This window comes from Triturus cristatus, chromosome 2_2 (genome assembly GCF_964204655.1).
Source record: "Triturus cristatus chromosome 2_2, aTriCri1.1, whole genome shotgun sequence".
In the NCBI taxonomy this organism is placed as follows: domain Eukaryota; kingdom Metazoa; phylum Chordata; class Amphibia; order Caudata; family Salamandridae; genus Triturus; species Triturus cristatus.
Genome location: NC_140582.1, coordinates 461,402,491 through 461,426,520, shown reverse-complemented (window position 1 = coordinate 461,426,520; position 24,030 = coordinate 461,402,491). Strand labels below are relative to the sequence as shown.

The window sequence follows — 24,030 nt, the reverse complement described above, 5'->3', positions numbered from 1 at the left end:
CAACCTAAGACAGAGCATGCATTTTATGACCGAGACTACGATAGTGGCGATGTCCGACACACACTCGCAGGCAGAGTCGGCCCAACCTTCCATTTTTTGCTTCTGTTCTTACGTGCTTTTATTTTCTGCGTGGGCCCCGCCCACAAGTGCAACATTTAGGGAATAAACGCGGCATCGGTCGCTTTGCGCTCTTCGTACGTGCGTGCTTCATTGCGCGGCCCCGCCCACTGCGCAACGTTCTGAGTTTAGACGTCACAGGGAAGAGCATCGTCCGGTAGTGCTTGTAGTTGCCTAGTAGGGCCCCAGCTGCAGAATATAAAAGTAAATCACGTAATACACAGGGGCTGCGAGGATCTATTTGATACCTGTGGCGGAAGAGTGTAAAATCTTGCATCGAGACCGCATATTTCTTGCAGGCGGCCGTAACCAAGTGGACGAGTTGAAATAATCGTAAGAAACGCTTCATTCTTCTAATTGTATATGTTTTAATTTCATATTTCCATCATTATTGGGGTGGGGTCTTTGGATTGCTGTCCCTGTTGAGCAGCCGAATCCTTCGTGCATACGTTGCTTCTCTTCACTCCGTTTTAGAGTGTAGGGCAGAAGGGATGCAGCAGTCACATGGCCGACCTACACTTCGAGACCCTAGAAAGGGACAGTCATAGAATATTACTTTATTATGCCACTGGACGAATTATCTTGCGGTAGTTTACCTCTAATTTAAGGGATCCTTAAGATTGTGTTTTTTTCGGGTTGTGCCCACACTCTCCCTAAAGCGCTTGGCGAGCTCGTTGAGCGATATTTTACTTTAATTTGATTAGATGTTCTTCCTCACTGTTAAGGATTGTGTTGTTATTTAGCATTCATGTCTGTGTTACAATATAGTTTTATGTCAAGGGTCCAGAGGTTATGGAATTGCAGTGCTGATGGATTTAGGCTTAAATAATCGCTTTTATCTGAAGAATGATTTTGAGATGCGAGACTCCTTGTGCGGAGCTAGGTCACCGATGCTGATTAAAAGAGGGCTACCATAAGGATTGAGACTGATTCTAATTAGTAAGATTTTATGAAGAGCTACTATGCCAGCGTGTTCTCAATGAAATCCTGTTTTGAACCTTGATTGGCTCCTTTCATACAGGGGTGCTGCCAATTTTTAGTGAAAAGGTATAATTTAATTTCAGTATTTAAAATGAACAGTAGTGTTCTGGAAGTTGTAACCATGTCGTGAAGTGTTGGTACGGTGTACTTATTTGTTGACGCTCCAGTGAGGTTTTATTTGACTGTTCCTAGGGCAGTCTCATACATTTCTCTCGGATCCACATGTTTGGGTAGGATGCATACTCATTCCAATATTTTTGTTGTTGCGTTTTTCAGTTAATTTTTTCACCCCAAAAATGTCATTCCTTCCAATTCAAGTTAATGATTGTTAAGGTGAGTTGTGGTGCCAGTGCAACTTTAACAGACATTGATAATGCATCGGTTTTGCCTATATAATGAATAAAGAGCTATTTTCATCAATCATCGTCTGGGAGAAGGAAAGAGCTCCCCGGCAGATAACATGGGAGTGGAGAGGATGTGGAGCGGCGACCAAAGCTGCTGACTCCAGAGCTGGCGATCCCGGTTTGAGTCTCTGGTGCCGCACAACGTCCTGTTATTCTTTGCAAATCACTTAATCTCGAGTGCTAAATTGTTATATAAATCTGCTGCAAGAGTAAAAGGCAAAACTTTATGAAAATATATAGTTATACCAAAGCGGATGTTAACAGTATTTCGGCAACGGGAAACTGATAACCAAAGCAGATGAAGAACAAGCATTGGTAAATGTAGGAAAATATGCTACAGCCAATAGAAATGGAGGAAAGGTAAGTGGTACGCACAGGAACCAATGAGAATCCATGAAAGCGAGGAGGCGGGATGTAAGTTCATTTTAAGTTTATATTAAAAACAATAGACTGCGCAAACGCTGTTCAGACGAAACCTAAAAAGGGGGTGTTTGAGTTTCCGGACATGGTGATACAGATAGTTGCTTGTTCTTTTGGGATAGGTTGTATGTGTTGATATTTATAATCATGTCGATATGTTTTATTTTTTTTTAAATTTAATTTTGTACAGTTATTTAATTCATTTCCCACTTAAGGCGTAGAGTGTTAAGTACGTAGTATTTGTCCATTGACAAACTACCTGTGTGGCATTTACTTGCATTTTGCAGTGAGAATCCTTGAGGCGGACTGCTGAGGAATGTGTGAAATTAAAAGAAGTGTTATATAAACTCTCCTTAACTGTATAGAAGTCACAGGGCACATCCTAAGAAATGTCTGAGGAGGGACCGATTAGCATAATCAAAGACAACATGTGGTTTGACGGCACAGCCCTTTTGTAAAGGAAGTGTGCCTACTTTACATTCTGCTGCAGGGTACGTTCAAGCTCTTTACAATGTAGACTACATGAATGTAAGCATATGCATACAATGTATGTATATCTAACCTGAACATGTACACCTACTGGTCAACTGTGATTACAAAGTAATGATTGTCCTAGACAGTAAGTGAATCTGCATTTTTAAAGCATAATTGCACAGTTGTATAATTTAATCATTTGCATAACTTGGTGGACAAATGTGTATACTGATGTGCAGATAAATATAATTAAAGAAAGAGGATATAGTAAGTAAGTAAAGATTGTGTACAGCACGCAACTGCAGAGGCATCTTGACGCTAGCGTCTGAATGAGTAGGCAGAGGCATCTACTTGGTATAGATGGAAAAAAGCCATGTTTTTAGCATCTTCCTGAAAAGCACCCTGTTTACTTGGAGTCTCAAGGAAAGCGGCATTGTATTCCAGAGCGTACATGCTAGGAAGGAGAAACTTCCCCCCCCCCCCCATGTGGATTTCCTTATTTTTCAAATTGCCAATTATTTGGAATTGCCTGATCTAACATTGCCATTGGGAGACTGCCAGAAAAAAACTTCTGGAAATAGGTTGGACCCACACTGTGTAAGTCCTTATAGACCATACACAAAGCCTTAATTTGACTCACTCGCCAACAGGTAGCCAATGAAAATCACAAATATGTTTTGAGAGAGAATTGAATTTGGGTCTTTTCAAGAGCAGACAGGCTGCCACATTTTGAAGAGACTGCAGTTTTAAGTGGAAGCGTTTGTGGATTCCTGGATATAGCTCATTGCAGTAATCTATCTTGGATATTGCAAGAGTCGCAATGACAATTTTCTGCACATTTAAAGGATTGAATGGGAACACTTTCTTTAAAACCTTGAGAAGGTGAAAGCATAATTAGGTAACATGATTGATTGATTAGAAAAACAAAGCTGTTTGTCCAATATGACTCCCAGATTTTGTACTTTCTGGACAGAACCAGGAAGAGGGCCAACATTTTAACGCCACCAAGAAGAATTCCAGAAAGTTACATTATTTCCAAAAAGTCTTTACCTTCATATTTCCAGTGCTCAATTTAGTGCAGTTTTCCTGCGTCCAGATTGCAATATCCACCAGACGATTCTTACATCTACTAGCAACCTCTTCAACATTAGATTAAATAGACACCGCTATTTGTGTGCCGCCATGAGATCCAATAAGATCTGCCAAGAGGGTTACATAAATATTGAACATTGTGGGGGATAAAGAAGGGCCCTGAGACACAATCTCCAATGGCAACAGTCTATTCTCTGTTAGAGAGCAAGGTGCTAAGCATGGTAAGGGCTGTGCCTCAGATTCTGAGACTCTCTAGCCAGTTGATAAGGAGAGACACACGGTATCAAACCCAGCCGAGATCTCAAGAAGAATCAGCGCAGCCCTACCTCATGCATCTACCTGCATTCAAATTTCCCCAGTAGCCACTACTAAGGTTGATTCCTTACAATGTTGTGGTCTAAAACAATGCTGCGAGGAATCCAAGATGTCATTAGCATCAAGAAATGCCATATGATGTTCATTTAAGTCCTTTTCCGATATTTTTGCAGATAGCAATAATTTAGATAATTAATAATTGTTTGCGTTCTCTGGTCTAGGGAGGGTTTTTTTCAGTGAAGGGCGCAACGACTCGTTTTCCAAACTACCGGAGACTGACCTGATACCAGAACCTTATTAAGTATTATTGTTAGCTGCTTGTGAACCATTTGAAGCACATAAGGTGGGCAGGGGTCTGTGGGAGAACCGGTCCTGGTGGCTTCCAAAAGCCTAGTTACTCTTGTCTTCGGTTAAGGGAGTGAAACTGTCTATCATTTTTCATACCTATCCATCATTATCTTGCGGTCCCCAAAAAGATACAGCAGAACATAAGTGGGTGCCAGAACAGTTGACATTTCTATTGGAGGACAATTCCTCATACATTCTATTTACCTTTTCTTGGAAGAACTCCGGCAACCTATTACAGAAGAAGGCTTGATCTGGTGTGAAGTATGATTGTTATTGCAGTTTGAAAGAGAAGTAACCGTTTTGCAGAGTTTTTTTTGTTGAGTCTGGCTGGATTGATCTTTTCTGTAAAATAGTAATTTTTTTCTAAATGAATTCACGTTTTACATTCTTCAGTGACTAGTTTGTATTTCTCTTTCACTTCAGAGCAGTAATCTCTTAATCTCCGTTTTTGCTCTCTGTATTTTTGTTGAAGTTTTTTCAATTCTGGAGAATACCAAGAGTCGGAGCGATTTTTATCTATGATTTTGTAATGTTTTTATTCAGGTGCTAGCTTTGCGACCGTGGTATCTACCCGGTTGATAAAGTTTGTTGTAGCAATTTCGAAACGGTTATCCATATCTGGAACGTGATTTTTCAACATGCTGTCGAACACAAGACTATCTTCCGCTAGGGGCGAACCTTTATACCTTTAGCAGGATTAGAATAGCAAGATTTCTTATCTAGTATGGCAAGTTTAAAGAAAACTGCTCTGTGATCGGTCCCGATTAATTGTATGGCTTTAACAAAGCTCAATGCAGGGTTATTTGTAAAAATCCATTCTAACATATGGTTGGCCTTGTGAGTCGGTACCTTCACTATCTAAGATCAAAATGTGCGTGTCTGTATTTTCATAGAGCTCCAAATGAAAATTAAAGTCTTTCAATAGGGTGAAGTTTGGTAACTCGATGCAAGACGACATAAATGTCCACACAGATGACACAAAGTTATCTTTTGGGGCGGGTGGGTGATACACCAGGGAACCTTTAAAGACGGTGCTATTATTGATTTTAGAAGGAAACATCAAGGCTTCACCAGCCACACTCTGACCGTTGAGCCCTACAATATGCAATATCCTTCACCCAAGCCTTCATAGTTGGGGGAGATGCTGTTCTCCAGTTCATGGCCACCTGTCTCTTGGTCAGAAGTAGCAGTAATGCTGTGCGTTTTTTTGCAGCCTCCGGTGTGCTCTGTATGTATCCCAATAAAGCTACCAGTGGGGTCCTCAACAGGGTTTGCTCAGTTATTTTCTGTGTGTGTTAGTATCTCTGACCAAAAGGTGGTTATGACTCTGCACTCCCAGGCCAAATGTAAAAAAGTTGCCTGGTGGAGCACGCATCGCCAGCAGCTCGTATCAGGGCATAATCCCATTCGGTGTAGTTGTATCGGGTTGCGGTAGATGCAGTGTAAATATTTGAAATGGATGAGCATAAGATGGTAGTTGGGAGAGAGTTGCTCTAATGGATTACAACAGAAGGCCCATTGTTTATCTGTAATTTCTTCTCCGATGTCTACCTCCCAGGCAGTGCGTGACTGGGGGACAATGAGTGGGGATTCTCTTTGTGCAATGGTGTATAATCTAGTTACTAACTTGTGTGCTGAGGAGACTGTGAGAATGTGTTCCAGCTCAGGCAACGGTGAGGGGGCCGCGGGGAATGCACTATACCTTGCCTGGCATGCAACTCGCAACTGGTAATACAATAATGTGCCGAGTGTTGTGGTGAGCTACACATTTGTTGGAGTGTAAGGAACTTCCCTTCGGGGTACAGATCACTTCCGACAAGAATTTTGTTTCTGTGCTCTGATTTTTACAGCACTTTCCATTAACGGTGGTATCAGTGGGTTGCTTGCTACTGGCATTGATGGTGCATATAGTACGCTTTGCTTCGCCCGTTTACAAAGACCTTTCCAGGCCCATTGCAGGGTTTCTGTAGTGTCAATCTCTTGTTTAGGGCATTTGTAGTTTTGATAGTGCCATGGTAAGAGTGCCACCCTGTCTAGCTCAATAGCCACATGTGGTTGGAATGGCGTTGGGTGATGCCAGAAGTGTTAAAATTGAGCCTGTACGCTGTATGCATATAATTCAAAATCCAGAGCACCTAACCCTCCCTGGGCTAATGTCAACGTGAGACTGCCCCAAGATATCCTGGGCTGTTTCCCTGCCCATACAAGTTCAGTCATGCTGGACCTAAGACGTTTGAAGAATTGCACGGCTATTGGCAGGGGAATATTTACAAATAGATGCAGTTGGAAGAATAATCATTTTAGTGATGGCGATGCGACTCGCAAGGGGCAGGGGTAAAGTTTTCCATCTTTGAATTCTGTCTTCTTTCCAGCCCATTGCCCTGCCATAGTTGGCCGACCAAATGTCTTGAAAATCACTACTGATCCAGATACCCAAGTATCTTGTCGGGCTGTCTGCCCATTTTATCGTATACTCCGTTTCAAAGGCAAGTGTGCCTGTCGTTAGTGGGATTATAGTTGATTTTCCCCAGTTGATTTGAATCCCCGATAGGGCTCAGTAAAGCACAAGTTCTCGAGTGATGGGCACAAAATTCTCCGCTGGGTCTATGATGTACAGGGTAATATCTGCGTACATCGACACAATCCAATCTCTGGTGGTGAAACCTATCCCACGATTTGCGTTGTGTTGCCTGAGTCTGGCTGCTAATGGCTCTGTGGCGAAGGCAAGTAACAGGGGTGATAATGGGCACCCCTGACGAGTTCCCCACGTTATTTTTATGGGGTCTGATATTAGGCCATTTACTCGAACTCTGGCAGTGGGTAAGGTGTTAAGCAATTTGATTTGGTTAATAAAAATGGGACTCAGGCCCAGCCGGGTTAGAGTGTAAACAGGGATTTTCACTCCAGGGAATCTAAGGCTTTTGTGGCATCTAACAGTGCGGCAACTGCAGATACGTGAGGAGCAAGGTAGTGAAGAAGTGCAAATATTGTGCGCAGATTATGTGAGGTAGAGCAGCCCGGAACAAACCCGGATTGATGCAGATGCGCAATTAGCGGAATTAATGGTTCTAATCTGTTGGCTAATAGTTTGGCGAATATTTTTGTGTCCAAATTTATTAGGGAGAGTGGTCGATTTTTAAGCCGCATTTTAAGGGTTTTTTGGCTTCAGTAGTGTTGTAATCGCTTCTCGCATGGACTGCAGTAGTATTCCATTTTGTAGAGCCTCTTTATACACCTCCAGTAGGCGTGGAGCCAGCAGCTCTACATACTCTTTGTAAAATTTGGCTGTGAAACTGTCAGCCCCAGGGGCCTTATCTGCCGGTAGGTTTTGGATCACTTGCCTGATGTCTGCCGAGAATGGTACATCTAGATATTTGCGGTGCGCCCTACCTAGGCATAAGAGTTCCAGCGAGTCGAGTCCAGGAGACCTTGCACGCTGTATGGAACATTGCTAGTATGTGTTCTGCAATTTTATCCACCATACCCATAAATAATTCAATTGGTAGACCGTTCGCCCCCACCGTCTTCCCTAATTGGAGGTCTCGTATTGCCACTGTCTCAGTTGCCGCCACATTGTCTTCTAGAATCCCGAGCCTCATATGAGAGTGTCTGAGATCTTTATCATTACAGTCTGCATCAGACATGGTAGTCGTGGATGTGTATATGCCTTTATAATATGTGTTGAAAGTTTCAGCTATTGCAGCACTAGTCTTCTGGGGCACTTCATCGCTGTCAAGGACTCCTAATACCTAGTTGCGTTCTTTGTCCCTCCTGTACAGGCATGCCAGTAGTTTGTTGGTCTTGTCCCCCACGTTATGCAACTGACATTGTCACCAGGGCATACCTATGGGCCCTGTCCTCTACCAGCTCACACAAGTTGTGCTTCTTGAGTTGGTAGTTGGTGGCGAAGGTCAGCAGTCCCATCCTCTAGAACCTTGGCCTCTGAGGACTTAATGTCCCACTCAATTGCTTCATATGCGAGTTTCTTCTCTCTCCCTATCGGGGCCTGAGCATGTCTGCATTTGACCCCTTTAAATGCATTAAATGGTTCCCAAGGGACCCATGCAGAGTCTACGGTCTCTTTATTTTGCAATCTGCCCCTTTCCTGAGTTTCTCTTTAATGTATCCATCTTGCTAGGGCCACGAGTCAAACCTGGGAGCTAGTGTGACGTCTTGGGCTGGTCCACTCAGCACTACCCCTACTGACCGGTGATCTGAAATCCCCCATGCCTTATGTGTTTCGTCTCGAAATTTGTCTTCTGCATGTATTTGTTGGGTAAATATATGATAAATACGGTAGAAACTACCATGGGCTGCCAAAAATATGTGCACTGTCTTTGTTGTGGATTATAAACTCGCCACAAATCTATCCGTCCCGCAGCGGTCCCGGACTTCTGACTGGGGGGCAGCGCTGCTCACTCTTTTTAACCCCAGGGTTGGCTACAGGATTCATGTTTCTCCCCAGTATAAGAATCCAAGGTGGCATTTCTAAAATGAAGGCACTGATGTCAGGGAATGTTGTTGCTTGAAGTCTTTGTGGTATGTACAGAGCAGACATTGTGTAAAGCACTCTTAATTACCTGACAGAGCAACATTGCGACCAAGGGGGTGTGTTGGGGCGGGGGTCTGAGCATATGTGGGTAAGGATAAGTCACTGATTTCCTCATTAGAATGCCCGCTCCCCTGGAGTCAGCCGTAGGTAGGTAAAGTACCATGACTTTCCCTCTGCCACAACAATGCAGTCTGGCCGTATGGAACATCAAGTATTTGAGTTCTTTGGCTCCGCGCACTTCTTTAACCTTATTGAAGTTCTGTCTCTGTCGTTGGACTTGCAGTTCTCCTGTCCTTTGGGCTAGTCCTGTCATGTATACCCCTTTTTCCATCAACACGACGATAACGGTTCGTAAACAGGTGACCTTTTACTTAGTAGCTTAGGACTCTCAAAATCCACTCGCAAGGTCGAGAAATTTTAGCAGGTCGAAATATTTTTAGCATTTCCTCAACTGTGCGTGAGAGTTAATTTAAACTGGAAGGAAGAGGTATTTTGTTCGTTCAGAAAGTGAATGAGCAATAAAGACGCCTTTAAAACTTTTTTTGTCTTGCCACATTTGCTTTCTTTTTCAAGGACAGAGGTCAAATGTCAGTTTGTCTTTTTACTAATTGGTGCTGATCTGTTAATGGAAAATGTGATTTTTTTTTTTTTTTTTTTTTTTTTTTACACTTTTCTTTCTCCTATAGTTAGTGCTTTCTGTCAAGTGAGTTATCTGACAATAATTGTGAAACAAAGCTGTAAAGTGTCAATTTTTGTTTCTTATACAACATTTAAACAGCTTGTAAATGAATAGTACAATTATTTCAAAATATATCCGGAATTATGAAAGATCTTTTTTTGTAATTCAGAAGTGTGATGCAAACAAAGTTTACATACGAGCAAAACACTTTACTTAGTGATGTGCAAATGACCAGTATGTTGCAGAAACTTGATTTCCAGTCATTGTGCTCTACTTAGTTTTAAAACCACGTCAGTGGGAACTTCTGGGGGCTTTTCAATATAAAACCTGCTGATTGCAAATGACAGTGTGCTGCTACTTTATGCTTTAGTTATGTATTTATTAAAAGCGACAGTTTTTAAGCATGAGTTCGGAAACATTCCTGCCCCTGCACTGGTGACGATGCGGTTAATAAACTGAGGCAAGTTAGCGTTCATGTGTATCCTAAATGTATCTAGATTTGCATTATATATGAAGCAAAAGTTTAGTCTAATAAACTAAACGAGTTTTCTGTACAGCAGACATTCTGAACTTTGGTATTTGATGGTGCTCTCATATGTGATAAAGAAGAAAAAGGCGTCTCAGTGAATTAAAATACTTGCCTGGGATCACACAATTTGAAACCAGTTTAATAGTCAAAAGAATTATAATTAGGTCAAATAGATTATTCTTTTCACTAGACCTGCAGGGCTAGTAACATTTTTAGGATTTTTCGAGGCCTGTAGATTGCTCCTGTCTCTTTGACACTAGGCTCTTAGTACTCTATCATAATCCCTGTACCTGACGTACACAAACATGCCTATGGCAATGCATAATTATTCTGTATAGGTGTCACCACTTTTTTCATCCTTGGCCAACAGCCAGCTGTGCATGATCGCATTTGTTAGGAGAAACATCCATTCTAGAAGAAACCCTGGAGTGACCATTCCAGTATATAAGACCCTTATTCCCCCCTGCAAATTAGAGGAGAATTCCTTCCAAGCTGACACTGGGTCCTGCATGCTGAATCTTCGGCACGCAGTGGTCTGACATCCCTTCGACTGGGTCCTTCATTCTTTACCATCAGGTGAAGGGGGTGGTTCTTCCTTGGAGGTCTTGGCTACATACACGCATATACATGCTACACATACAGATTCAGGCTAGGTACATTTAGGCAAATTACTTTGGGCGCTTTTTTGGAATATGCAAATGCTACTATTTTATTTGAACTGTATATGTTCATCTTTTTAGCACTATGGTAAAAATGGCTGCGCCCGTCCGTGCCAGGAACGCGCCAGGAGCCATGCCCCCTGCCGCTATGCTCCCCCTATGCTATACACGGGCGATGTTAATGGATCTACAGGTGGTGAACTCTACTCAATGCATCCCCGTCTCCTGGCAAGACGATATACACCGGTATCGGTGCCCGGGTTGTTGATACTCTGTTGTCAGGGAGGCCAGTAATAAAGGGGCAGGGATGGGTACCTCATCCTGCAGGATTAGGGATAGCGAGAGGGCTGGGGTCGGACCTCAGGTTGGTCCCTATGATATACATAGTCGCACCTTAATCCCGGCATCACCGGCAAACCTAGGGAATCACCTGGTAGGGCTCCTCCTTAACTCGCGTTCCGTGACTAAACACAAAGTAGAACTTGAACTGCTTCTAACTGCTCATTCCCCTGATTTGGCCTTCATCACGGAAACGTGGACCAATGCGGCCTCCTGCCCAGATTGGAATACTGCCCTGCCCCCAGGTTACGCGCTACACTGTCTCGACAGAAAGGATGGCAGAGGGGGGGGGGGGGGGGGCTTAGCTATCATTTACCGGGACCACTTGAAGGTACAGATCATGGCCGTTGACCTGCACGCAGAAGCAGTGCAATTTAGTATATACCTAAAAGATACAATTGTTTCTCATGGTCTACTGGTTTATAGACCACCTGGACCGAGGGCCGCGTTTTTGGAGGCGCTTCAAATCCATCTAGAGTCTTGCACTAAGTTTGAGGCCTATATCATCCTTGGGGATTTTAACTTCCATCTGGAGGCCAAGAACAATTCGGACACCGCCAGATTGTTAGATAGCCTGGCGGGATATGGACTACATCAATTGGTTTCAGACTCGACTCATACTGGGGGCCATACTCTAGATGGTCTGTTCTCCAGCCACCCAGACCTACTATATCTTAGGGCTGAAGTCCTCCCATGGACTGACCATCGGGCTGTGTTTTTTAGGGCAGGGGTAAAGACAAGGGCCATAGGTGGTCCTCAAAGACCTACCAGGATTATGTTCAGGAGATGGAGTAAGGTCACACACTCATCCCTTACCGAGGTGCTAGGCAACCCCCCCCCCCCTACCCTTGATACCAATAATGAGACGGCCTTCTCCCAGTTTACTGATTGGATTACTAATGCAGTCAGTCAGGTTGCCCCGCTCCAGCTAGCTACCTGGAACAGAAGTCCACCTGGTGCCCCTTGGTATGGTCCGGAGCTTAAACTTCTCAAGGTTGAATGCAGACGGCGGGAACGGCTCTGGAGAGTGGACTATGACAGGGTCTGCAAGCAAGCTTATAACCAGGCGTTATATAATTATAAGCAGGCCATCCAGAATTTCAAGAGGGATTATTTTTCTCTGAAAATCTTGGAGGCAGGGAATTCCACTAAAGAACTTTTCAAAACTGTGTCCTTTCTGGTGAATCACCAGCAGACTAACCGGTTCAGCCCGGATCAGTTATTTTGTGATCAGCTGGCTGTCTTCTTTCAGAACAAGGTCACCACTATTTATGACAAACTGTTAAACTCAGTGGCACCTACAACTTCCCCACAGGAGATACCTATCTGCAGTCTGTCAACTATTGACCCTTTATCTAGAGATCAGGTCATGACATTATTAGGCTCCATAAAGTCTGGCGCCGCCTCAGATCCTTGCCCTCCTCATACATTGCACCAGGTGGCTGATAAGATTATACCTAGTCTCACGGCTCTGATCAATCAGGTACTAGCAGCTGGACCTTATCCAGCTACCTGGAAAACGGCGAGTGTTCAACCCCTTCTGAAGAAGGCCTCGCTGGATCCCTCTGAATTTAATAGCTATCGTCCCATCTCCGGCCTTCCTCTGGTGGCTAAAGTCACAGAGAAGGCTATAAACCAGAGCCTGATGGAGTATCTTGATAAGAATGCCTTGCTGGATAGGTCTCAGCATGGCTTCCGACCTAGACACTCCACAGAATCGGATCTTATAACCGCAGCCGAGGGTATTCGAGCTACAGTGGATGGAGGGGGCAGAGCAGTTTTCGTCCTTCTGGACCTGTCCGCTGCGTTCGATACCGTCAACCATGAGGTGCTGTTGCAGCGTCTGAGGGAGGTTGGGATTGTGGACCGGGCTCTGGCCCTTCTTTCGTCCTTTCTGGACAATCGTAGACAAAGTCTACAATGGGCCGGCCTACACTCGGCCAATTTCTCTCTACCTTGCGGTGTTCCACAAGGGTCGGCCCTGTCTCCGACCCTTTTCAACATCTATGTCAAGACCGCTGGCCAGTCTGGTCAGGAGACATGGTGTTATGCTGGTGTCCTTTACGGATGATTCACAGTTAGTGATATCAGTTGTGGACCACCCTGACCAAATAGCGGCCAAATTCCACGCCTGTCTTGTTGACGTGATGAATTGGATGCGCTTGAGTTTTTTTAAAAATCAACACCGAAAAGACGGAAGTGATGGAGTTCGGGAAAGGTCCCTCAATCTGGAACACCCTCTGGTGGCCTTCGGAGGCTGGACAATGCCCCCTCCCGGTCACTAAGGTGAGGAACCTGGGTGTGATCTTCGACGAGAAACTGGACATGTCTGCCCAACTCAACAGCCTAACTACATCATGTTTCTTTCTGTTAAAAACTCTGCGAAAAATTCTCCCATACATCCCTTTGGCGCTTCAGAAGACTGTGATGGCCGCCTTATTCATGTCCAGACTGGATTATTGTAACGCCATGTTTTTGGGGATGGACAAGTTTCAGGTTGGCAGAATCCAGTCCTTGCAGAACGCCGCAGTTCGGGTCATTCTGAACCTGCCCAGGGGTTGCCCCACCTCTGCGGGTAGGAAATCTCTTCACTGGCTTCCGGTCCAACAGAGAATCGAGTTCAAGGCACTCTGTTTGGTTCACTGGGCCCGTTTTGTGGGTGGCGCTAATGATGGAAGTGACAAGATTCAGACCCTACATCCCGTCCCGTGCCTTTCGGTCGGCTAACCTTGGCCTTATCTGTACTTCCAGATTTAAATTAGCGAGATGGGGCGGTCGCTCTTTTGGCACGTGTGCAGCAAGATTATGGAATCACCTGCCTGTGGAGATGCGACTTCAAACTAGTTATACCCTTTTCAGAAAAATGCTGAATCATTGCTTATTCCAGGCCCAATAATAACTCGCTTCCTGCTGACCATGCACACTACAGCGCCAAGACACCTTCTGGTATTCAAGCACTTAATAAGCTTCTTTGATAATTATACTTATACTTATACTATATTAGTACTTGAGATTTCTTTCGTATGCTTTTGTCTCCTGATTATCGCAGCAAATATGTTTTACACAAAACTTGCGCTCGACCAACAAATACGTATCAAAACGTCCGAATGTTTCACTATAGAGCTAGCCGGTCTAACAGCTGACATCCTTTAGGGGTGTCCAGAATAAATTTGGACACCAAGCCCTCAGTTTAGGTCATCCAAAACGCGGAGGTCCAGGAGATCCTTGGGAACTACACAACACAATGTAAAGTCTAGAAAAAAGCGGACGGTGGCGTTCTCATATTGTAGGTCTTCATAGGAGCGTGCCACTGGGAGCATTGCATCTCGATCTCAGTATTTGAACTCCCTGGCAATGATTGTCCGTGGTGGGGTGCTAGGTCTTTGTGGGGACATCCGTGCCCTTTCTATTGAGAAGGAATTGGATAGTCTCTTGAGGCGAAGAGTGTTTATTATGAGGTCCTCCAAGCAGAGATCAGCCCTCCGCTCCCTCAGGGACTCCTTCCACTCGAATGTTATTGCGCCTTGCTCTTCCTTCCTGGTCTTTCAGTTTTTGTCGCAATGACTGCATTCTGTTTAGTTAGGCTCAGTACTTAATTCTCCAGTCTTTTGGTTGCTGACTGCAGCCTACTGATTTGTTACTCCGCCACTGTGACCTTTTCCATAATCTTCCTCAAGTCTGCTTGCAGAAGATTTGCGTCTAAGCTTCCAATTTAGGCTCAATGGAGCCCCTGAGGTCCTGTATGGCACCCATAATTTCACACAATGATGTTCATTTACGGGTTAGGTGTCCATTCTGTCGTCGGTAGCGTCTCCTCCTGCCGCACTTCCAGGGACCTCCATTATCACAGCATATTTGTCCAGGTTATTACCCTGCGTAGGTTTAGAGCCAAGATTTCTCACCGTTGCCATAGGCCCGCTCATGTTTGCCACTTCCCTGCACCATTCAACAGGGCTTTGCCACTGTCTGCCTTCTGTCTGAGCAGCACTGTCAGACAGTGACTACTGGGTGGCGTCTGTATGTTTTTGGCCTATGTCTCAGGAACTTGGGTACTCTGTGCACCCCATCGCACTGGGATTAGCCTCTGGGCACTTCACTAGAGCCCAGTCATGATCCACGGCCCGGGCCGTCCGGCAGCGAGTCCAGTCGCTCACAGGCTTATGGGGTGGGTCTCCAACTTGATTGCTCCTTCCTCAGGTGGCCCATGAACCTTACTCTCCGCTTGCACCCTCGCAACGTGGAGCTCTTCGTGAGGGTGTCGTTTTTTGAGGGGAATCGCACTGTGCTCTTCTGCGCAAATTAGGATGGGGTCACCCTCCATCCAAATTCAAGCATAACCGCATTTGCGCTCTACCACTACTGTGCACTGAGGCTCACCTCGACCCTCCCACTCACCACAAAGTTGTGGGTGGGAGGATGAGGGGGGCCCCCCAAGAAATGAGCCCCATCAGCCTTCGATGGATTCTCCCAGCAATCGCCGCGTCAGCCCTACAACCGTGTCTTCATTCCATTTACCATGTCTGTTAAGGGGAGGGTGGGAAATGGGGACTCCAGTCTCGGCCACTCAGATGAGTGCCGCAAATTTCCTAAACCTCCAGCCAAATTGGGGGGGTGGGGGGCAGGTTGAAGACTTATCCAGAGCCTCTGAACACCAGGAACACGCTTCTCTTGCCAAGTTGCGCTAGGGGGGGGGGGGGGGAGAGAGTATACCACTTGGACCGCAGATGCAGGCTGCAGCAGGCCTACAGTTTAATCAAAGGTTTGCAGTCCATATCGCTTCCCCGAGGCTGCTGTCATTGCAGTTCACTTTGCGGCCCGTCCCTGTGCCTGTCTGGACTGAGGCTGCCGCACCGGGATAGGGCGAAGTGTCTCCATGTGGACCGTCACACCAGTGCTTCAGAGGAGGCTTTGTGTAAGTTGCTAACACTGTTTAACGTTTTGTCTTCCCCCACCATGGACATCGGGAACTGACGCTATCCTTTTGTACCCAGTGTAGAGCGGCACCTATGACCACCTCTGGACATGATCCAGCTTCATCTTAAACATGTCTGAATATGAGAGTTGGTTATCGCAGCTTGCTGTCCGAACCCTCCTTGCCCTATATTTACCTATCTTCTGTCGATGAATCACTTACTGGGATTTTCTATGCATGTGAGTCGCTCCATGCTCCTGTCGTCCATACACTTCAGGAGTTTGCACCAGTAACCTTTTTCTTTTTTGCTTGAGCCGGTTGTGGCAATTGGGGCGCTCGATCAGCCGCATAAGTTACCAAGCCCACTCTAGAGGCAACAGCCATTGACCAGGCCACTGGCAGAACCCCGCCAGGTTTGGCAACTTCTATGCCACCAGAACGTATGCTTGAAGGAGAGGCACAAAAGGCAACGGCTCCTATGGTCTCACCCAAGGTGGGTGTCCAGGATTCTACGGGGATCCAGCTTGGGGGACTCCCACAATTGGTTGGCTATCACCTTGGACGTATGGGTTCTTCAGACCATTAGAAGGTTCCAGATAGTTTTGCAGGTTCTCCATGCGAGTTAGTGCGTCCAATTCCCCTAGTTTTCTCCCCAGAACTCTTGGCTCTCATGGAAACCAAAGTTCAGCAGTTACTTATGAAAGTGGCAATTGCCAAAACAAGACTGCACCACCAGGACTTCCTCAGCTACCTGTAAGTAGAGAAGAGGGACGGAGGTCACTGTCCGTGATCAATTTGAAAGAATTCAACGAGTGGCTGGTTTACTGCCTCTTCAAGGTGGAGGGCATCCATCTTGTCAGGGACATTCTGCAACCCAGCGCAGCGATTGGATGGTCCTTCTGGATCTCGGAGACTCCGATCTTATGGTCCCCATATCTGGCCATCACAGGCGATTCCTCTGGAACCCTCAAGTGTACGTATTCACTTCCCTTACTACCGGGCTATCCTCAGCTCCGTGGTGCTTCACTAAGGTCATGAAACCGTTGATGGAGCATCTATGAGCTCGAGGGATCAGAATGATCTTTACCTTAACGATATTCTAATCCTGGACTAATGCCCCACACGCCTTGCCCACCACTTACAGACAGCAATTACCTTGTTAAGGTCCCTGGGCTTTGTCATCAACACAGAAAAGTCCTCCTTAATTCTGGCTCAGTCTACCCAGTTTCTGGGATTCATGGTGAACTCGGTGGCAGCTACCCTCAGTCTTTCTTTCCGCAATCTGTCCAAGATCAAACATGAGTTGAGGAAAATAGTAACAACATCTTGTATCTCCCTCCAACACCTTGCTCCGATTGTTTGCATTCGGTCAGGTGATATTCCCGGGACCCTTACACTACAGGGCTCTCCAACAACTGAATAACGCCAACCTTCTCCAGGGCCTCACGTACTCTGTCTGTCCCTCTAACGGCGGAGGCACAGGAGGAATTGCAATGGATAATAACTCATATGGAGGCGTGGAACAGATGCATCATCTTCGGCTCCCAGCCCGACTTGGTAATAGAATTGAATGCCAGTGGCTCAGGCTGGGAAGCTCGCTGTGGGGAATTCGCCACTGGCGGACAATGGTCTACCGAAGCACAAAACCTTCACATCACCTGCCTGGCGGGATCCTTCGCAGTGGAAAAAAGTTTTACTGTAAAATTATTAAACAAAAACCTCTAGGATACAGCAAAGTCCAGGGTATCTTATTATATGCAAATCTCAAATATTGGAAAAAATGTTGCAAGCGTCACGAATGGCCACATCACCGCAACGGCTGGTGAAACCGCGGGTGGAAAAAAATTAGGAACTCATTTGAAACTAAAATCTTTAAGATACACAATTTTATAGGGGAAACTACAAACCCCAAGTGATCATTACTGTGTGAAATTGCTCAACGTCCTGAATTTTGTAAAAAAAATAAATAAAAAAATAGAAAAAACTAGTTGTACAAAAGAAATGAGGGTCATTTTACAAGTTTTTGTAATCTGAAATAAATGAAAAATATTTGGACGCATGCACATTTGCTCTCCAAGATCATGCCACAGGCAGACCCTGCTGTCAATCTGCTCAGAATAAAGAGACATTTTTTTTTTGTAAAGTAATCAAATGTTATAATGAACAATACACGTAAAAAGACATTTCAAACAAACCAAGTGGAAAAAAAGTTACATGGACGTTAAAGTTCGGAGATATAAGTTTATAAACCTTAGAAATTCACTGAAAAAAAACAAAGGGTACAGTGACGTTCTAATTAGGCTCAGGGAATTTTATATATATATATATTTCTTTTAAGCTTTGTGGTATCCCAACAAAGGGCAGGGCACGTCCAGCATAGTTTTAAAAAATATATATTTTGGGTGCTGCAAGGTGTATAGCAGTCCGCAACATTAAAAAGAAAAGGGCTAAACATTAAAAGGCAGGGATGTAGGTTTTATTTAAAAAAGAAAAAAAATGTTCGCATTTTTCAGCCCACAAAATGCAATATAAAAACTATATTAAACTCGTAGGCATATTTCTTTTTTTTAAACTTTAATGGGTGAATTACGAAATATGTTAAATTGAAAATATTGCGATTTTTGAAGAAAGATGATGGCTCTACTTTGTATATATTGATAACTTCACCTCTTGAGAGAGACAATGGGCTCACCACTTATATTATGTAGTTGTGACTCTTTGACGAAGACAAAGTCCGTCTGAGTGTGGCCAGGACTTGCGAGGTCAACCACTCAATGCGCATGACATAACGCTGTACTTGTCGCAGGGATGACTGCTCACAAGGAGTTGAATGCGGGGCCTGGGCGACCACACACGAAGCAGCACCTCTTTCCTGCCAATGCCATGTGTGGTGGACATGTGGTGTCCGCCGGAGTGGTGGAGACGGGTGCAAACCAGGCTCCGCGTCAACCCCACGCAGCATATGGCTGCTTGCCTGTGAAAGCCATTTGCGGTAGTGGGTTGGCTTTGTGCGGTAACAAAATATTACTTTACTTTAAAATAAAGCTTAGAAACTCACTGAAGAAAAACAAAGGTTCAAGGAGCATTCTAGTTATATTCAACTTTTTATACCTTTTTTTGAAAATGTTTTTTTTATTTTTTTTATTTCAGAAGATTTTTATTGATTGTTTCCAAAGCAAAGACTTACTTACAGTACAATACATGGGGGTTCTAACAGAATAGACATAGACATATCAAAATAAACAATAGGAATAGAGCAATAATTACACGACCAATCATTGTCACAAGTACACAGAATGATATGCTGTATCTTACAGAATAGCACATGTAGTATCCCTGTAATAAGGCTATAACACTCTTGTTCGGCTGAATCTGTCGTCGCTCACACGGGTAAAATCGAAGGGACATCGGAGAGAGTTAGTAGAGAGCCCTGGCATAAGAGGTCTTGTAGGGGGATATAGCTATAAGTGGGGAGATTCATGGAGGCTTGTGAGAGGTAAAGTAGTGGTCAAGGGTGTCCCACATGTGTCTGGAGGAAGGCCTCCATGGAGAGTTCTGGAGAGTTATATTGTCCGCTCCCCTTAGGTTAGTGATCCAGTTTAGCCAACACTTAAAGGAGGCTTTGCGGGTGTCTTTCCAGTTGTTAAGGATAGTCTTAGCGGCAGCTATAAGTACTAAGTCAAGAAGTGCCAAATCATTACCGTTGAGTGACCCCGCTTTGAGAAAACCAAACACTAGCGTCGGGAGATCTCTACTAGGGGAATATGAAAAAAGATCATATATGAATTTGAAAATCTTGTTCCAGAATGGCGTCACACAATCGCAATGAATTAGTAAGTGTTCGAGGTCCCCTGTTTTGTCTTTGCAATTCCAGCAGATGGGGTCCTCCCTGAGTTTATGGGAGTGGAGTCTGGCTGGAGTCCAGAAGGCCCTATGCAACAGCCAGAATTTTGTCTGTGACAATACTGGGCTGATCTTATATCTCATGGTTGATTTCCAAGTTTCGGACCAATCTTGTTCCGAGATCGCAAAGGGGGCAAGTGTCTCCCAGAAGGAAATGAGTTCCTTATTGAGGGAAGAATGTTGTGGGCGTATTAATTTATAGATCCAGGATACTTGGTGACCTAGTTTGTGTAGTTTTAATAAGTAACCCGGGAGGGAAGGAGGTAATGTTGAGAGTTTTGCTTTGGATATTGCTGACTTTATTTTTTAAAAGTAATAGAATTCTATCGGTTGTAGATTGTATTTGGCCTGTAACTCATTAAAGGAGAGGGGGTAGGTCTCATTGGAAAGTTGGCAAGGATAATAGATCCCCTTACTGATCCATGATTCATTATATAAGGTTTTCCCTTTATAGTGTATTTTATGATTATTCCAAAGAGACTCAAAGTTAGAATACTTAAGGCTAATCTCTAAGTGTTTGTCAATGCTCAGTAGGGCGGACTTAGTGTTCTTGAATATTGACTTTGAGCAGGTGACAGAATTCAGGTGTGTGGTCAGGAGGGCTGCAGGCGCGAGATTCTTAAGGATTGATTTCTCAATGTCTAGCCAAACGGGAGTATATTCGGACGGTGGCAACAGCCAGTAAGAGCCTTGTTTCGCCAAGAATGCCATTTGATAGAGCTTGAAGTCAGCTAAATTGACCCCCCCTAGTGTTTTGTCAAGTCTGAGTTTTTTCATACTGATTCTTGCTCTTTTTTCCCTTTCCATAAAAATTTCGAGAGTAGGAAGTCGATTTTGTGGTGGAATTCCTCAGTTAGTTTTAGGGGTAACATAGTGATTAGGTAGTTCACTAGTGGAGAGATCATCATCTTGATGGCCTCAACCCTTCCCCACCATGTTATAAATCTAGGTGACCATGTATCTAGAAGAGATTTAATTTTCTCTAGTGTAAGTGCTTCGTTGCGCTGGAGTGTCTCTAATGTTGTGCCACCAAACTCAATCCCCAAGTATTTAATGAATTCTGGTTGCCAGATGAGACCTGAGTCACCGAGCATGTCCCGAGAGCTTAGAATATTTAGCGGTTTAACTTCAGACTTGTCCCGGTTTAACTTATAGCCGGAGTATATCGAGTATCTTTCTATGATAGACATAAGAGCCTTGATGGATTCACCAGGTTCTTCCGTTATCACGAGGATATCGTCTGCGTATGCAGCTAGCTTCACGCAACTTTTCCCGAAATGTATTCCCTTAATTGCAGCGTTATCTTTGATATCTGTGATTAGGGGTTCTATGGCTAAGAGGAAAAGTGCAGGGGAGAGGGGGCACCCTTGTCTAGTGCCCTGTTCTAAGTGGAAGGAGTCCGACAGTGTACAATTAATGGCAATCCGGGCGGTAGGGTTGGAGTAAAGTGCCATCACCATGTTTATGTAAGATTCACCAAGATTAAAAGAAAACATGCATTGTTTAAGAAATGTCCATGATACCCTGTCAAACGCTTTTTCTGCGTCCAGGGTAATGGCAATGGAGGGGGTGTCAGTAAGCTTGGCTTTTTCCAGGACGTGACAGAGTAATCTAGTGTTATCATTAGACATGCGGTATTTGAGGAATCCCACCTGTGAATTACTGATCAGTTTTGGGAGGAAAGCGTTCAGTCTATTGGCTAAGATCTTTGCATAGATCTTGCAATATAGGTTGATGAGTGAGATCGGTCTGTAATTCTTTGTTAAGAGGGGATCTTTACCTTCTTTCGGAAGGACGATAATATTGGCTTCACCCATTGATTTGGAGACACTGCCCTCCCTTGCGATGGTGTTAAATAGTTTTAGCAGAGTGGGACTTAAGGAATCGGCAAACTCCTTATAGAAGATAGCCGAGAAGCCGTCCGGGCCCGGGGCTTTATTGTTTTTGAGGGATTTGATAGCAGTTGAAAGTTCCTTTCCAGTGAAGGGAGACCCTAGCGCACAGCTATCTGAGTCTGACAGCTTTGGCAAGTTCAGTGATTGTAGATATTTGGAACACTCCTCCAGGTTCATTGTTTGTTTATTTTTATATAAATCTTCGTAGAAGCTATGGAATGTACGTAGTATCTTATTTTGTTTGGTTTGGATATCACCCTTGGGTTCCTTAATCGATGAGATAGAGAATTGTTTTTGTTTGTGTTTGAGATATGACGCAAGTAGTTTCCCTGCCCTATTACCCTCACATAGCTTGAGTGCCTTGAATTTATTTATCCACACTCCAGCCCGTTTGCTCACTATTTTATTATATTCATACTTCTTCTTGATTAGTTGGTCCAAGATGGTTTTGTGGCTTATATTCGTCGAGTGCAAGATTTCGAATGATTTAATTTCTTTTTCCAGTGATTCAAGTTCTACATTAAGCTTTTTGTTGATCTGCGCTTTGATACTGATAGCGACACCTCTGATGGTAGCTTTAAGCGCATCCCAAAGTGTTAGTGTGTTCGTGTCGGGGAGATCATTTAATGTGAAGTATTCCTTAATTGCGTTATCAATTTTTAGTTTATAAGCTTGGTCGGATAGTATATCCTCATTAAAGCGCCATCTTTTTGGTGGTAGGGTGGCGCGGGTACCTGCGATCCTGGCGCTAATACCGGAATGGTCAGATACAAGTTTAGGGGCAATATCAGTAATATCTATGAGATGTGTAAATGGGCTTGAGATTAAGATATAGTCAATCCTGGAGTAGGAGTTATGCGGTGCCGAGTAAAATGTGTAGTCTCTCGTGTCGGGGTGTTGGAGACGCCAAGAGTCCTTTAGGTTGAATTTGGAGCATAATTTTTTCAGGACCTCATGTGAGCGGGAGGGGTGGTATTTGCAATTAGATTGTCGATCCAAATGAGGGTCCATTGGCAGGTTAAAGTCGCCGCCCATTATTATAAGATTTTCCTGAGGGAGGCTCTCAAGAGCATTGGAGACCTTTTCCCAAAAAACTGGTTCGTCGGCATTAGGCCCATAGACATTGACTACATGGATATGGTTGTCCTCTCTCTGTAGGTGCGCGACTAAAAGTCTACCATTGTCATCATGGGTTCCCTTACGCCACCATGGATAATAACCAAGGTCTCTCCTTTGATGAGGATTGCGTCTCAGAAATTCTGAGTGGACCCTCGTTACTGGATCCAGATGGAGGAGCATCTACCAGTAGCTCTGCCGGCGATTGGACAACTATCACAAACATGAAAAGGCAACTCATGAAAATTATCATGCATGGAGACATCATGACGAAATACTTGCGTGCCAATATAGCACCCAATGGATTGATCGTCACCAACACCCCTAGGATCTTCCTAGAGGATAAACAATTTAAGGAAGAATGGTCCCTGGTGGCATGGAAATGTACCAGGGATCTTTTGGTACTTATTATCAAGACTGCAAAAAGGCTGGCAGATGAACTTCTACAGAAAATTACCATAGCAGAAGGTAACATCAAGGCTAATATTGCTAACGCCGCCTTCAAGGCCAAGCTGGCCGAGATCACTAAAGAGATCAATGACAATAAAGACTATCTGATGAGACAAAAAGTTACGAAACTTCAAAAGGACATCACGCGGTTCAGCAAAGAAAAGGTATACCCTTATCTAAAAGATGATTTTGTACCTTCTGGAGATGATTACCTATCCGACGACAGTACTAACTCTCGCCGGCGCACAAACTCCTCAGGAAGTAACTCCAGTTCCGAGGCGCAAGGTCCTTACTATCATAACCAACAACCCAGAAGACAGACCAATACCATGTACGGATATGGTCAACAATCTTACCAAGGACCTGGGCCCTTCCAAGGACCTTATCAGGGACCTGTTCCATTCACCACCGATGTGGCAATACCCACAAGGACCACCACCCCTGTTTCCTCCCTACCAACCACAACCTTTTTTAGGCAGAGGCTGGGGCAAGGGGCGAGGCAGAAGAAGAAGAGGTGGACAGAACCAACAAAAACAAGTACAATGGCAGGATCAGGCACAGCAACCACCAACACACATGGAATTGCGGAGCCACCAGGAGAAGAGAAACTAATCGTCAATTTGTCAGACCATTCTCTTACTAACACAGAAACAAACGTCCTGAAAAGGGGCCTAGGATTTGTACCAACCCCCAAAGTGGATTTCTTTCGCACTAACCTTGAAGTTCAAAATCTCTTCAGGAAAATCTGCCTTAAGGCCTACTTTGGCAACCAACCTAACCTACCTCCAACTGATACCGGTCTACGAAAACCTTCGACCTTTACCCCTACCTCGAGTATGGTACCT

At 44.5% G+C, this 24,030-nt stretch overlaps 1 protein-coding gene across 2 annotated transcripts in view; it reads left to right on the top strand.

Moving 5' to 3' along the window:
* The first annotated feature begins 204 nt into the window (after positions 1–204).
* The window catches only part of ADAD1 (adenosine deaminase domain containing 1), a 756,025-nt gene continuing 732,199 nt past the window's right edge, over positions 205–24,030 (top strand). For both annotated transcript variants that reach the window (XM_085641552.1, XM_085641551.1), the window contains exon 1: positions 205–450. The gene's annotated coding sequence lies outside the window, so the exon portion shown is untranslated. The remainder of the gene's footprint in view (positions 451–24,030) is intronic.